Here is a 16,013-nt window from a genome sequence, read left to right as displayed (position 1 = left end):
TCCGTTTAAAAATGTTTCAGTTTTTTTTTTTTTCTTTTTGTAGTTTAGTTTTTAGAGCTCTTGTTCAACAATTTGTAGCAAGTGGTTTCCATGTTCATGGGAATAAAGTTTTGCATACCAGAGGACCATGGACCAGGAGACATGTGTTTGTTTATATATTGTGTTAGATGCTGACCAAAATGCCACCCAGTGGGCAACTACTACTTGACCAACTTTTATTAAAGGAACAAAAACTAACAGCAAACGGAAAAAAGACAAAAAAATAACAAAGACAACCAGCTAATAAAAAGGAGTAGAAAATTATACGTAAACTTGTCGGTTTTATGTTGCCTTTGACACGCAATACACACACACACACACACACACACACACAAACAAACAAGATGACTGCTTGGCCACACTCTGATGACACTTTTTTAATTAGTCTGCCAGGCAGTGGCGACATTGATGGCTGCTGCTCTTTGCCTTTAGTGGCAGGGCTAGAGAACAAACTCCTATTTATATGAGACACAAACATCGGACGCACACATTTGGTGGAAGGCAGATTCTGCTTCCGACTTACTAGCTGGCTGGCTGGCATCGCGTGCTGACAACGCCATCAGTTGCAGTCTGCCAAAAGCCCAAGTAATTAGTCATTTAGCCACACACAACTCAGGCGATGGTACAGTGGATAGAATTCAGAGCTTTGCAACTAATGGAAACCAACATTTGGGAATCCGAATTTATATAATCTCAAGACTATAAAAGCCTTTGCAATACTAAAACTCTAAAGTCCTAACTATAAAGTTCCTCAAATCCCTGAAGAACTCAAAATATTTGCTTGCTGACATGAAAATCAAGTAAAAAGGACTTTTGACCTTCATTTGGACTTAATTCTAATAGAAAATTTAAATAAAAGAGGTATAAATAAGGTGTTGATCCCAAAATACTTTATCTCCATGTAGTGAGACATTCTGCTGGCGTAGTTTTGGCATCTTGAACATAGATGAAAGGATCATTATGTTAATTTTTGAGTCTTGTGTGGGAAATTTAAGAAAAAACCAAATTAATATAAATAATTAATGATCTCAAGCTTAAGCAGCTTTAAGTAATTATTCTATGGAGCATGTCTTATATAGATTTGTCACTTAAGTCTTGTTCCACTGTGCTATTTTGTTTGCAGTTACCCCTTTAATACATTTTTAGCTCCATTGCGTGCAACTAATTAAAAACTGTAAACTGTCAAAGCTTGCACACACACACACACACAGACACCGACACATACACACACACAGCATGTAGCATTTTGAAGTCTGAGACATAGAAATGACAAACAATATTTCAAATTCTTTTTTTTTTTTTTTTACAACACTCCACCCCATATTTACTATAGCAAGTTCGTTGCCTAAGTCTTTCGATTTGTGGTCTGAAATTTATGAAATATTTAACGACAAGCGATTTATTTATTTAATGCATTTTTAATAAATTGCCAAGCAAAAGTAAACAATTTAATTGCTTTGCCGCCCCGGCACAGGAGCGAAGAGAAGAGAATAGAACAGAATTCAAGTTGTAATATATCGAAATCAGAAATAAAGTCAAGTGCCCTTTAAGCCAGGCATTGGCCAGTCTTTGGCCAGTCTTTGACCAAGTCTTTGGTCTGTCTTTAGCTAGCTTTGAGTTGTGGAGTAGAGTGGAGTGGCATGGAGGAGAATGCGTTTAATAAATCATACAAAATATTATGGCAATTGCAAATTATTCTAAACAATTCACGGTCACGGCGATATACATACATATGTATGTATATGTGTGTGTGTGTGTGTGTGTGTGTGTGTGTGTGTGTGTGAGTAAGTGAACATTTCAATGCAAATCGTGAAATACAGCAGCCCCCAAAGACAAGAACCGGGTGACCAGACTCTGGCTTAGACTCTGCATAAAGCAGCAGCCAATATTGAGTAGCTACAACAACAATTGCTACTAAAAAACAATTGTTCTTTTAAGAACCAACAAGCCTATGCTTGTACTCTGTTGTCCATGTTTTTGATTGTTCTTGTAAGTTTTAAATGTTGTACAACATTTTGCCTGGCACTTGGCTTTGGCCTCTTTGGTGATTTAGTTATGCATTGCTTTGAGTATCTCTCAAAGTCTGTGAATACATATATATATGTATATACATTTTGTTTTGGTTTCTTTTTTTTTTTTTTTTTTTTGTGATGGATTTATGAGCTATGATTTTGTAGAACTTTAGCCTTCGGCCAGCATTTAAATAATTAAAATGTCCATTGTCGATTTGCGGGGCAATCAAAAGGCATTTACTTGTTATTCTTTTGAGAACTTGGGTTAGTCTCTCTGTCTCTATCTCTGTGTCTCGCAAACTCTGTCTCTGTTCAAATTGAAATGCTCAGCGGGCAATTAATTAGTTGCTATGATTAATTGAAAATTCAATTAGTTGCTTACTAACTGAATCTATTGTTTTAACTATTTTATTGTGTTTTTTTCGTCTTCTGGTGGCCTCTCGCAACCAATCAATTTTCCTTTTTTTTTGTTTTTGTCTTCCCTGCAATTCAGTTCAGTTGGTCAGTTTGTCAGTTGGCCAAAAAAAAACATCATACATAATCTGATAAGAGCTGTTGGTTTGTGCCTTGTCAACTTTTACACTTGTCATGGCACAACTCTTTGACGATGTTTGGACGACGTCCAAAAAAGTCCGAAAGAGACCGCCGCCGCAGTCACCTAACTCTACGGAAAAAAAACCTCTCCAGTTCCAGCCGCTCCATCTCTGTCTCAGTCAGTCCCAATCTCTGTCGCTGTGGCTGTCGCTGTCGGTGTCTCCGTCTCTGTCTCTGTCTCAGGTCCGTTTAAGGCATATCAAATTCATTTGAGTGTGTCTAACGAAGTCTGCAAATATTAGCGTTGAGTTTGTCAGATTTATGAACAAATCTGCATCGCTGACCGAGTCCAAGCCAGAGTAGAGCCGCTCGCGAGTCCAAGTCCATGAGGCCATGATGGCGTTAGCCATAAGTGGAACACATTGCAGTCGCCCCCGCTATGGTTGCGCTTTTCAAGCCAAACATTTGTAAAAAGGCGTGAAAATAATTCAGCGTCAAGTGACAGAAATGCCACACACACACACACACACACACACACACACACACTGACACACTCACGTAGAGGGAGACATATGTTTTTTGGGTGGTTTTTCGTTTCTTAGGCATTCAAAATTAGATACGACTGCGTGAGTGCTTTGAAGAAGCTCCATCCTTAGGATATTTTACCATAAATTCAGGAAACAATAACAACTAATTTATGTCCTTTTCAACTAACTGATTTTTATCTAAGTATGGACTTATCAAGGACTTATCAAGACGCAGAGCTTACTTAAATGTCTAATGCTTCCTACTTTCTAGCCCTATTTTATTGCACTATGAATAGCTTCACATTTCAATGGTCACATTGTCATCTCTAAACGTGAAATGCGTGCGACTTTAATTTGCATTTTGTGTTCGATGTTCGATGATTCATTGGCTAGACCACAAAATTGCGGTCAATGCGTGTGCGCAGCGAAATCGATTTGTGGAATGCAATTTCAATACAAAAAGAGAGTCAATTGGATGGAAGATGGAGTAAAAAATTTCAACTTTACGCTAATGGCAATCGGTTGGTTAGTTAGTTAGTTAGTTATATAAAGTGAAATGCAGAAAAAAAAGAGTTGAAAAATTTGGTTATTTTGGCAACACCCACGTGTCTGAAATGACTTTCCCAGACTGTTGCCTGTTGGTTGTTGGCAACATGTTCCTGGCTGGCGTTTGTTGTCAACATGCCACATGTTGATAGCGTTTGCTTACTAGCTAGCACTCGCTTAGTTTCCGAGCATGTGTGTGTGTGTATGTGTGTGTGTGTGTGTGATAGTGCGACAACAAACATGGCCAAATGTCAACTTGCTTACCAAATTTGGTCAGCGAATTGTGTCATAATTTGTAAAAAGCGCCACCTAGCCAGCAAGATTTTAACTAAGAAAAAAAAAAACTCGAACAAAAATTATGCCTGCCAGAGGCCAATCCATGAAAATGGACATGGACATGGACATGGAAGTCAACGTGGACTAACCAAATGGACAGCTCTTAAGCTTTTACATTTTAGCTTAGCTTTTAGCTTGACTCCAGCCTCTCTTATATTGCCTTTAGGGGGAGGTTGGCTTTAACTCTTTTTTTTTTTTCTTTTCTTAGCCTTCTTGTATCCCGTCCCGTCCATACGTCCACTCAATCGTGCAGCGGGTCGTGACAAATTTAACCTAATGATCCGAAATTATTGCACCTTAATTGCCCCAAAGAGTCAAACTCGAACTGCGATTCAAGTTGGTCTGCTGTGTCTATCGGTATGTCTCTCTGTCTGTCGGTTTGTCTGTCTAGCTAAATGGAAAATCGACGCGCAAATATTTAGAGAATTTTATTTATACTTTAAATAATTTTTTGTCGGCCTGGCCATTTTTGGCTTAAAGGCAAACTGTGTATAAACTGTTGACTGCTGACTGCTGACTACTGCTGCCTGGCTGCTTGTGCCTTCTGTTGCCTGTTGACTGGCGCTCAACTTCCAGTAAAAGTGATTTGTAGTTGCCGAAATGGTAAAGCGTGTTTTTCTTTTGTTGTTACTTCTCTTCTGTTTCGGCGGATTCTGTTGGATTTCCTTTTCGCTCTGAGTTATTTGGCGGCATTTAGCGGGCTCTTGTCTTTTCGGTAGTAACTGTTGACAGTTGAATGCTCGTCGTCGTCGTCGTCAGCGTCGGTGTCAGCATCGAATTGCATGTCAGTTGGGAGTCAGCCGCAGCAGAACCATTGAACAAATGTCGGCGTGTAAAAATTTACACGACCAGCTCAACTCAACTCTCTCAAACCAAGACAGAAACAAAAACACATTTTATGACCTTTTGCAGCGTGTTTGTGTTGCATGCGATACTTGTGATAGCCAAAAAAAAAAAAAAAACACACACACACAAAAAGCTCAAAAAACTAGAAAACATTTTCAGCATTCTTTTTTTGTTTTTGTATTTTAAAACTGCGGGCTGGCTATTTATTTTACTTTTTTTTCTTATTTTGTTCAATATTATTGTGTTAAAGTTCATAAAGCGCTGAAGAGGGGGGGCGGGTGGATTGGTGTGGGGTGGGGTGGGGTCATGTTGACCACCAGGTGCTCGATTCAATCATTGGCCAAAAACACAATTAAAACTAATTGTATGTTTGCAGTTTGGCCTTTTGCTAAAACCCCGAAAAAAAAATGCAAGAAATAAAAAACAAACGCTTTCAATTACAAAAAATAAAAATAGAAATAAAAATTAAATTTGAATTATGAGAGAATTGTGAATAAAATAAAATAAAAAAAAGGCGCCAGTTCTTAGCTTTTCATTCGAGGCACAATACAACTGAAAGTGAAATTTATTGCTCATAAATTGTTAGACAAAATCGATTAGTTTATTAAGTGGGTGTGGCCACAGAGGCAAAATGGCAAACGGCAGCGCCTAACCAGAGGCGGCCATGGTGCTAGATAGTGACTTTGTCTATAAAAATGGCGAACCAGCCACAGCAGGTGCATAAATTAAAAGTGTGAAATATGTAATAATAATATACGTAATATACATAATACAGTTACAGTTAGAGATCAGACAAGACATTTTTGTAGCTGCTCAAAGCACCAAGCAGGAAGCCAACTAAATCTTGACTAAGCAAGCAATGGCTGACTTTAGTTACTAATTGAATTAATGTGATTGTGTATGTAAGTGTGTGTTTGTGTTTGTGTGTGGGAAATTCTATTTGCAACGCCCTCTTTTCCACTAAGAACCAGAGTGTGTCAACTGTATGTATATAAAGTTTCTTTTTTTGTGCCTAGAAATCGAATCAGAGATATGAGGGAAACCTTAAGATCACATGACCCGAGATTTTAGCTATGAAACTGTTCTAATGAAATGAAATACACTTGAATGTTATATTAAGTTTGTTAGACATAACTCAATATAAACACTTAACCCTTAATTGATAAATAAGATAAAATATTGTCTATGTTCCAGTATTTTTAATCTTCGTTTCGTTAGTAAAACTTTTCCTTTTCGATCACAATTGAACTAAAGTCAAACGCTAACGAGCCATTAACAACAACTGCTACATACATAGCATAAGCAAACAGCAGCAACAACAACAACAACAACAACAATAGCAATAGCAATTGGCAACGGTAGTCGGCCATTGATATGGCAATTAATATGCAACCATATATGAGTTGGAGACTTAACCCAAGCAATGGCCAAAAAAAAAAAAACTGAATGAAAAAACAAATAACCATGTGTGTGGCCCCCTCAATTCAATTTTTTCGTTTTTTGTTTGCTGCTTTTTCTAATATTCGGTCATTTTCTTGTTTATTTGTTGACAGCAAGTTTGTTGCCTAAGTCTTTTGTTTTTTTTTTTTTCGATCCAAATGCTGGCAAATCAGCAAAACGTTTAAAGACAATCAGTCATACGATTATTTGATTTAATTTAGATTCTTTGCCATAGCAAACCCTTCGGTTGACAGTTTATCAGTTTTGGCTAGGAAATGTTTCTAAATGCTGTCATTGTTGTTGCAGTTGTTGTTGTTGTTGTTGTTATTGTTACTATTGCTGTTGGTGTTGTCGTTGAAGTTGTTGCCGTCGATGCTGTGCAGCGATAAAGTTGTCAAAGCAATTTTTGGTTGGTTAGCTATGAAAAATTTTTTGTATGTACGCCTTTCTTGCCATGGCGGCAAAGAAATAGGCGGCTGCTCCAAGTCGAGGTGGTGGTGGTGGTGCTCACTTGGTGGTTGGTGGTGCTTGATGGTGAGTGCCTGGCCGGGGTCTGTTGAATGTCTAATGTCGTGACTCGATTAATGAAATGTTGCACTGTCGCCAGGTAAAACTGGCAAACACTGGCAAGTCAAGTCAGCCAGCCAGCCGAGAAGCGGGAAAAATGCAACAAGAATTATAAAAACTTATAATAAAAGCATTGACAGTCGCCTTAATGGCCGTCTGTTGGCGCTGCTTGGTGTCAACACTGGCATAAGCCACGTTAATGGATTGGCTAATTAGATGGAAACCCACAAAACGGCCAATGGAAAGTTTCTCTATGCGTATTCTAAGAAATCACAAAAAACAAAGAAGCCAAAGAACTCGTGTAAGTCCAAAGAGGAATAATCTTTGAACATTATAAATTAGAATGCAAGAAATACTCAATCAAATTGCTATTAACTGGAATAATCAAATAACTTTCGTTGTCTTTAAAAAGAGTCTAAGTATTAAGGTTAAGGAGTTGAGTGGATATAACAAATCTATCTATAAAAATATACATCTGCCTTTCGATGCATTACCTATAGCCGACTTTTTAGCATGTCAGGACACAGCAACATTAAATGTCTAGGAAAGATCTAATTGAACTTGGCATATATTAAACCATTCCCATGCTATGAAATTCCACAATTTTCATATTATTGGGAAAGGTTAAAGGGTTAGGGCTGAGAGAGTTGAAAGATTTGGCATCAGTTAAAAGGCTTTTACAATATTTTCTTGTTGACAAAACACACACACACACATACACAGACACTGAGCTGATGATCAATTTCAAATTAATGCATTTGATTGGCTTAATAATATAGCCATAGCAACATCAGCAACCAACAACGGCAACAACTTGCCTTGGTCTATCAACATCTTTATAATAAAACAATCAACGCACAATCAACGCCAAGATCAAGTGACTCTCCATAGACAACAAAAGCTTAGTCTTAGTCTCAGACTCTCGGTGATACAGTCTCATCCACCATCTGTGTGTGTGTGTGTGTGTGTGTGTGTGGCTGTGGTTCAGTCTCCTCTATGGCATGATGTTGGCATTTCCTGGCATTATAAGCGTTAAATTGAGAGGTCAACCCAACTCTATGTGCATCTCCACTTGCATTTGTATGCGTGTATCTTTTACTCTCTGCCTCTGTGTGTGTGTGTGTGTGCATTTCCTGTCTATATGTCTGCGTGCTTCTTTCTGTTTCTACTTGTGCTTTTTTTTTTTGGGCCTGTGCCAAAGTAATTGATGTGCACGCTTGACCTGTGGGAGTGAACATATTGCAGATAATCTGCAAAACGCAGACAATTGCCTCAATGAATTTTTTATAAACCATTCAAGTAGAAGATGAAGCCGAAGAAGAAGAAGCAACAGGCAAATGAAAAACTTGTATACAAAAATACTAAAATAAATTTTGTTTGCTGTTTATCGCCATTGTTTCTTTTCAACTCTCTTTGAATTTGATTAAGCGACGACTAGCCAGTGTTTAAATATTTATTACAACGTTTATAAAGCGCTTTCCAACACAAAAAGGTTGAGAAGAAAGAAATTCCACGCACCGCAAATTAGTCGCTTTGAGACAAAACCAAATGATAGAGAGGCTGCAGGAGGGAGGTGGCGGAAAAAAAAAAAGTAGAAATAGAAATAACTTTGAAATTAGACAAACGTGGGCGTTTGTAGATTTATGTTGAAAGAATTCGAAACAACAAAACCAACAAGTAACACACGGAATCCCGGTTGAAACAAATACATAAGAAAACCCTATGCCTATAGACCATGATTGGGCGAGACTCAACACTCGAATATCATTGATAAAATGAAGAATTTCGAGTCAAGAACAAACTTATTAAATAACTCAACAAAATTGATCGAACTTTCATTCTTATACAGCTCAAATGGTATCAATGCACTTAAGTTGGTTGAAAATATATGTAAATATATCGCAAATTATCTGTATTAAGAGCAGCAATTTGAAAATTTCAAAAGAAATAAAATCACTATTTAAATTTATTAAAATATTTAATATTTCAGATAACTTAGATGTCTTCACTTGCTTAACCAAACTTTCGTTTGTCTGAAGTTCATTCTGCTTTTCTAATTCCAAGTCAGAACGAACTATGAATGATTTAACGAGCGCTCATAAATATTTGATATGAAAAAGAAGAAGAAAAGAAGAAAAAAAATTCAAATAAAATTGATACGCATCATTTGAAAACTCATCACCAAAAAGGCAAGAGAGCAAAGTTTGAAGAAGATCCCAGCTATAGAGCTAAAAAATGTTAGACAGTCAGTCAGTCAGTTGGGCGGTTCGACAGTTTGGCTTAAATGTTTTGAGGCCCCAAACATATTTGTTTTTCTTTTGATATTGTTAATTAATTAGTCGAGGTTAATGGGCTGCTATTAATAAAAATGCTTATTTATGGCGCTAAAAATAAATAAATAAACCTATGAAATGCTCTAAAGACAGCAAGAGAGTTGAGAGTCGAGAGTTAAGAGACTATAGTTAGTCGGTTGGCAACTTTCTCTTCTAGCAATATTTGATTGTATAACTCATAAGTATTTGATGTAGTATCGCATATACTTATATACATAGATTGTTGTATGAATTATGCTCAGCAGGTCTCGGCAAAAGTCTTAATTAGCCTTAACTAAAAATGCCAACGTTCACTTTAGAGTTGCAGTTAGAGCCTTTAAAGGCTATCTGAGGACTGGCACTGACTTGATAATGGTATATACATACATAAATACATATATATGTATATATATAGACTGAAATAGAAATAAAAATGCCCCTAAGGCGGAGGTGGGTGCTGGTTAAAGAGTAGATGGTAGTTGGGTGGGGGGGTGGTGGGGATGGGATACACAATTCACTTGCTGTCGGTTTGGCTTGGTTTCCCATGATAACTCTTAAACAGTTACAGCTTTTGTGCAATTGTCTTGCCAACAACCTGTCCAAGTGGTTGGCCAAAATGGAACTCTAGATTGCAGAAAGATATCGTTAGAGCGCCAACCCCATACAAAGAGTGTAATTGATCAGGAGAGAGAATGGTTAGAGAGATACTCTCAAATCCAGAATGGCATATTTTCATTTTCATTGTTAATAATAATTTTAATTAGTGATTAACAATCATTGATTATGTCAACCCACACACACACAGACGTCGACTCTCTGTGCTTTAAAGAAATGCCTTGCGTGTTCAATTTTCCCATTGGTCTTAACAATTTTCACACCAAAACTTAAACAAACCAAAGAAGAAACAAAAAAAACACACTCTCGGCATGTGGGCAGAGAGGTTTCATTTTCATTTTCATTCCATTGGCTACCGTTTTTTATTTTCTTCTTTTTTCGCTTTTGCTGGTGGTGCTGCTGTTACCTGTCTGTTACCTGCGCCTCTCTTTGTCTGACCATAATCGAGTGTGACTAATTAATAAATGAATTTTGGTGCTGTTGTTGTCTCTTGTCTCATTTGTAATTTCAATTTGTCTAATAGGATTTCATGTTTTGACCATTTTGGTATGGTGACAAAACTCAGTCCGTCGCCTGCTATTAAAGCGTGGCCAGTTCATGTTCAACATGAAGAGCCAAGAAATGAGGAATGACAGTTCTCTGAGAAGATGAAGTTATACTACATATAGTTATTTCTCTTTCAATGCGACTAATTAAGCGTGAAGTTGAGGCTTATAAAGTAGGCGTAATCGTTTGTCGTGTAGGCGCACGAATCTTTTGGAAGACTTTACATTTTGATGATGGTGATGATTTGACTTTTCATTTAAATATCTTCACGACTTTACAATATTCGTGTGAAAAGTTGCTTTTATGTCCATTTAAATAGTGGACATCAAATCAATAGTAATCAGATACTAAAACAATTTGGTAATTACAACCCCCGCAACATTTTCACAGGTGCTAAATAGTTTAAGTTACTTAAATTAATGCAGATCTTTAACAGCTACTCAATCAATGATTGATTGTTTCAACTTAAAGTGAAACTTAAGTTGTCTCTGCTTAGACAAAAAAGAAATTAGGAGACAAAATGACTTCTTTTATTTATAAACTTTACAAAACTATAAATCTTTTCAAGAAAACATAAAAATTATTAACTAAAATTATATATTTTTAATATTTGTATATTTTAATATGTGAGTATCAAACATTTTTGACTTTTTCAAGGAGTTTTCAAGTGCTTTGTAAGTGAATTTTTGAAAGATTTTTATCACATCTGTTAACATAATCTGTTAACCTAATCAGTGTTATTTCTGCATAATATTCAATAAATAAGTTAAACTGCCTAATGGATATGATGGTGCTTCAGATCGTTAGATCCTTTCATATGTTCGTTAAATCTATTCATCTGATATTGTCTTCAGAAATGAATATGGTAATGGTAATGGTAATTCGTGTTGTCATAAATAAAAAGCCACTTTATATAGCCTGCTCCCATAAGATATGTCAGTCAGCCAAAAAAACCAAAAAAACGTACGAATATAACATTTGAGTGTGTGTGTATTTGTGTGTATGGCAGGGTGACAGGGTCTCGGTCTTTTTTTTCGGAATGTATATCATATCAGGCAATTTAAACGTTTAATCACGCGTAGACATTTGCTTGAGATAAATCCAGAAGAAAAAAACAAAAAGAATAATACCAAAAAAACACAGAAAAACCACAAAAATAAAGAGAAAAAGAGTGAATGTGTGAGAGAGAGAGAGAGTGGGCGAGAGAGTGGGAGGAAGGTAAGAATTGGTACGGAGAGAGGGGGGAGCCTATACAAAATTCAACATAATAAAAAGTAATTACAGGCACACGACGTAGGCAAAACAACAAGCCAGAAGAATCAGGCCAACAACAACAACAACAATTGCTGTGACAAATCTGCAATTTTTATTACCGTTGTTGGCTGTGTCGCGCTGCTGTTGTTTTTGTAGTTGTTGTTGTTGCTGTTGTCAAGCTGCAAAATGATCGAAGAGTCGCATATGAAAATGCGAAACAATTGAGATTGATGGCTGGCCAAGTCAGGCCAGACCAGACCAGACCAGACCCGACCAGACCAGGCCAAAACCGGGCTCGTGCTCGGGCCAGTCCCTGGCAGGCTCAGGGCTTTATGGCTAAGGGTGTTACGGGGACTGTCGGGGGCGTGGCATGCCAGTCAGTCATCGTTGTGATTGCTGTTGTTGTGGTGCAGGGCCATTTTGCATTTGGCGCGACTTTTACATGAAAATTACAAACTACTGGCAACAGGCAACCGAGAGACTTCTTTTTTTGTTTCTTGTGTTTTTTTGACTTTGGTTTTTGGGTTGTTGTGGTTTTTTTTTTTTTTACTTGAATTTGATTTGCGTAGGTTGAGCAGAAAGTAGAGAGCGGAAGGGGTGCGGGGATGGTCTGCTAGAGGGGGTAAGCTTGCCACATGCCAAAGACAAAATTGTGTCGCCAATTGGCTTGTGGATTGTGTGTGTGTAGACCTGGTCATGACGCATGCAACGGTATGACGGCAAATGGCGAGTGCCAAGCTTATGGAATTCATGATCAATGACTAAAAAACAGACAGACCGACACATACACACAAATAGAACAACAACAACAACACCACCATCAACAATAGCTAGTAGCAACAAAACTGAGACACAAATTAATGAACACTTTGGCTGACATTTTAAGGACAAGTTCGTCGCTTTTGCTTGTTGCCATTTTTTTTCTCTCTTTTTTTTTTGGTTTTCTTTGCCGTCAACAAAAAGGGTGTGGATTGTAGCGGCTTGGCGGGGGGAGGTGGGTTCCAGAGGTTGATGGCTTATGCAATTGGACATTGAGTGATTGGTGGCAAATATATATAATCTTAATGCTGATCTTGTATCTCATGTCAAATGGTAGCTGACCTTAAGAAGGATAATAAATATGATTTAGATAAAAAAATATTGAATTCAGTTTATCTAATTCTTTTTTGGATTTACTGTCGAGCTAAACGTACTAGCACCTTTTGGCTTTAGCTTGTGATATCGCCCACATTATGTGCCACCCACTCACAAACTGGCACAAGGACAGCTGCAGCAGCAGCAACAACAAGAGTTTGCCATCTTGCTTTAGCTGTTAATTAACTAGCTAACTGGCAGACAGCAGTAAACATGGCCTAGAGTTTGCTAGACTTGGCTCAAAAGTCAGTTGGTTAAGGTAAGTTAAGCAAAGGTAAGATCTCCAAGGGTCTGCCAACATACATATGTATGTACATACAGACGTCTGTATGTACATATATATGTATAATTCAATCAATTGAACGAGCAGCAAGAAACAACTGCAACAACAAGTCAATGGCAATTGGGGCCAGGAGTAGAAAGAAGTACACAGAGTTGACAGCCTCTAGAGACCGCTACAAGGGTCACCTAATCAATGGGTCTCCCTCTCTATCTCTCTCTCTCCATCCTTCTCACTCTTTCTCTCTCTCGGCGCGTCGAATGTTGCTGCTGCTGCTCGTTCATAGAAGCGATTTGAAATTGTTGCACATTTTGGTTTTTTTTTTTAGTTCTGTCTGGGATCTTGACTATAACTTCAACTTGTGTGTGGGTGTTGCTGTAGTGAGTTGCTGTTGCTGTTATTGCGTGTTTCTTGTGTGCTACGGCAACAACATGTCAACGGCAAGTGTCAAGTGCGACGACGACGACGACGACTACAACGATGGCAAACATTGCTATGAAGTTAATGAGCTTATTTATTGACAGCTCCAGGCAACAACGAGCAGGTTGAGCAAGTGGCCTAACCTGGCCTGATCATCATGAGATAATAATGGCCAACAATAATAATAATGAAAGCGAAACATAAAAAGGATACAATTTTAAAGCAGAAGCTCAACACAGACATCAGATATCAAAAAGGAAAACTTGCAAAAACTATAAATAAAGAGTAGTACGCGAAGAGGAAACAATCGCCCAGAGTTTTAATAGACTGGATTTGTTTTAATTATGATTATTTGATAGATTTAACATTTAAGTCGTTTAGTTTTTAATGATATCTATCAATATTAGGCAGAATAGTAAGTCTATTCTCAGGAAGATTTCTAAATATCCAAGATAGAAGGTTAGATAAAAGGTTAAGAGAATTGGGGGAAGAACAACAACCAAGAGAAGAGAAGATAGTCTCCTGATTCAAACATAACAACAAGAATTATATCCAGCGAGCGATCTAATCATATGGAAAGTGGGACAAATCGTAACAAATTTTACTTCTTTTCTTTAAAATGGAGTTTAGCTGTAATTCTAATCATAAAATTAAGTAACTTTGATTAAATTGCCCATCATATGAGAAGAGGCCATGACCAAATTAACTTAAAAGTCCCACAAAAATGGTTTTAAATGAAATATAAATGATAATAAGAAAATAAGGACTTAAAAATTAAGAATAAAGAATTTAAATATTAGCTAACGAAATAAAAAGGGGAAAAGAGAGAGGGTGAGAGAGAGAGAGAAAGAGATTGAGAGAAAATGAATCTTTATTCATCCATCTAATAGCAATTCACTTCCTAATAAGTTTTTCAGTTAGTTTGACAAGCATTTCGGATGCTTCTCTCACGATTCCAATTCGCCATTTAACAATAAGTTGGACTTTTGTGTTTTTTTGTTGCCATAAATCAAAGTAAATGCTGAGAGCAAACGAAAGTAAAATGCGCCAGATAATTACAAAATTAAAACGAGAAAGACACCAACAACAACAACAACAACAAAGTGAAATAAAACCAAACCAGGCAAAAACTGCACCAATGTCGCCAAAGACAGCAGATTTAATGAAAAGCGCAACCATTTGCTTGGCCAGTGGAAATAAATTTGAAAATTATATAAAAAACGAGACAGGCGGGCAAAAGAGGAAAAACAAATCAAAAAAAAAAAAAAAAAGAAAATGTGGAAATGCTGGGGGGGTGGGGGGTATAGGTAGACTTTGAGTGGGCATGGGGTGGGGGGGTGGTTGGTGGTAAAGAAAATTAAAGTCACGGTTTCTAGCGTGTAAAGTGTACTTGTGGTTGTTGTAACTGTTGCTGCTGCTGTTGCTGCTGCTGTTGTTGTTGTTGTTGTTGCATGTGGCAGCGACACTTGCAACAACAATCAGTAAACAGTAGAATGTAAATGTCTTTTTGGTCAGGTTTTGCTGTTGCCACAAAATCCAAATTGCTTGGCAGCCATCGACAATCGACAACAACCAACAGCAGCAGCAGCAGCAGCAGCAGCAACAATAAATGCAATGGGGCAAACAACCTGCAACCTGGCTGATGCCTGGATGCCTGAATGCCTCAATGCCTACCTGCACTTGCGCTGCTGCCTCATCAATTGATTAAATTTGCAGCACACTGAGATACTTTGGCAAAAACAAAAAAAAAAAAAAAACAAAACAAAACTCCAACAACTACAATACTCAAATTCAAACTTAGATCGTCGTCGATGCCTTTCACTTAAGAGTGCACGATTTTTATTTATTCAGATTTAGATTTAATTTTTATTTCGCTAATTTTTTTCCTTCACCATCCTTCCGCTTGCCCCCGCTTTGCATTGGAAAACCCGCGTGATGGGGGGAGGGAGGGTAAAACGCATCCTAGAAACGCAATTGAAATGTTTCGTTCAGAAACAAAAACAATAAGCATGTTTTCTATATAGATGGATATATGCAAGTAATGTATATAGATGGCTTTTTGTGTTGCTTTGTGTTTTGTTTTAGCCATTTTTGGTCTATGATAAGATCTCCTTGGACGGGGCCACCAACAAAGTCGTCGCCATTGTTGCTTGTTGTCTGCTGGCTGTTGGCAATACCAAAAAGGAGGCAAACAGCAGTCAGGTGTTGCTTTTATTGTTTTACAATCACCACCACCACCACCAAAACAAAACAAAACAAAAACAAGAAGAAAAAAAAAAAAAAAGGGAACAGAGGAAAAGAAACAGACTCAAGACAACCAAAGAGGAAACTTTCACAAACAAATCTCAGTCCCGAGTCGAAGAGCCATAAAAGCCAACCACAATTCAAATAAAATGAAAATAGAATCAAATAAACTTTAGCCATCCAGCAAAAAAAGCCACAAACTGCAATACCGAGGTCATAAAGAAAGCCCAGGGACAACAGCTAACCAACAACTGCCGCAACTACGATCCTCGCCAGTGGAGTGAGTGAGTCCACACGGGCGGCCTGCCCGATCGGTCCGCCAAATGCAAATTCACCAATCGATCCCACCGCAACACCCGCC

Source organism: Drosophila tropicalis, unplaced genomic scaffold (genome assembly GCF_018151085.1).
Source record: "Drosophila tropicalis isolate 14030-0801.00 unplaced genomic scaffold, ASM1815108v1 contig_463, whole genome shotgun sequence".
In the NCBI taxonomy this organism is placed as follows: Eukaryota; Metazoa; Arthropoda; class Insecta; order Diptera; family Drosophilidae; genus Drosophila; species Drosophila tropicalis.
Note: the sequence above shows the minus strand (reverse complement) of the source record.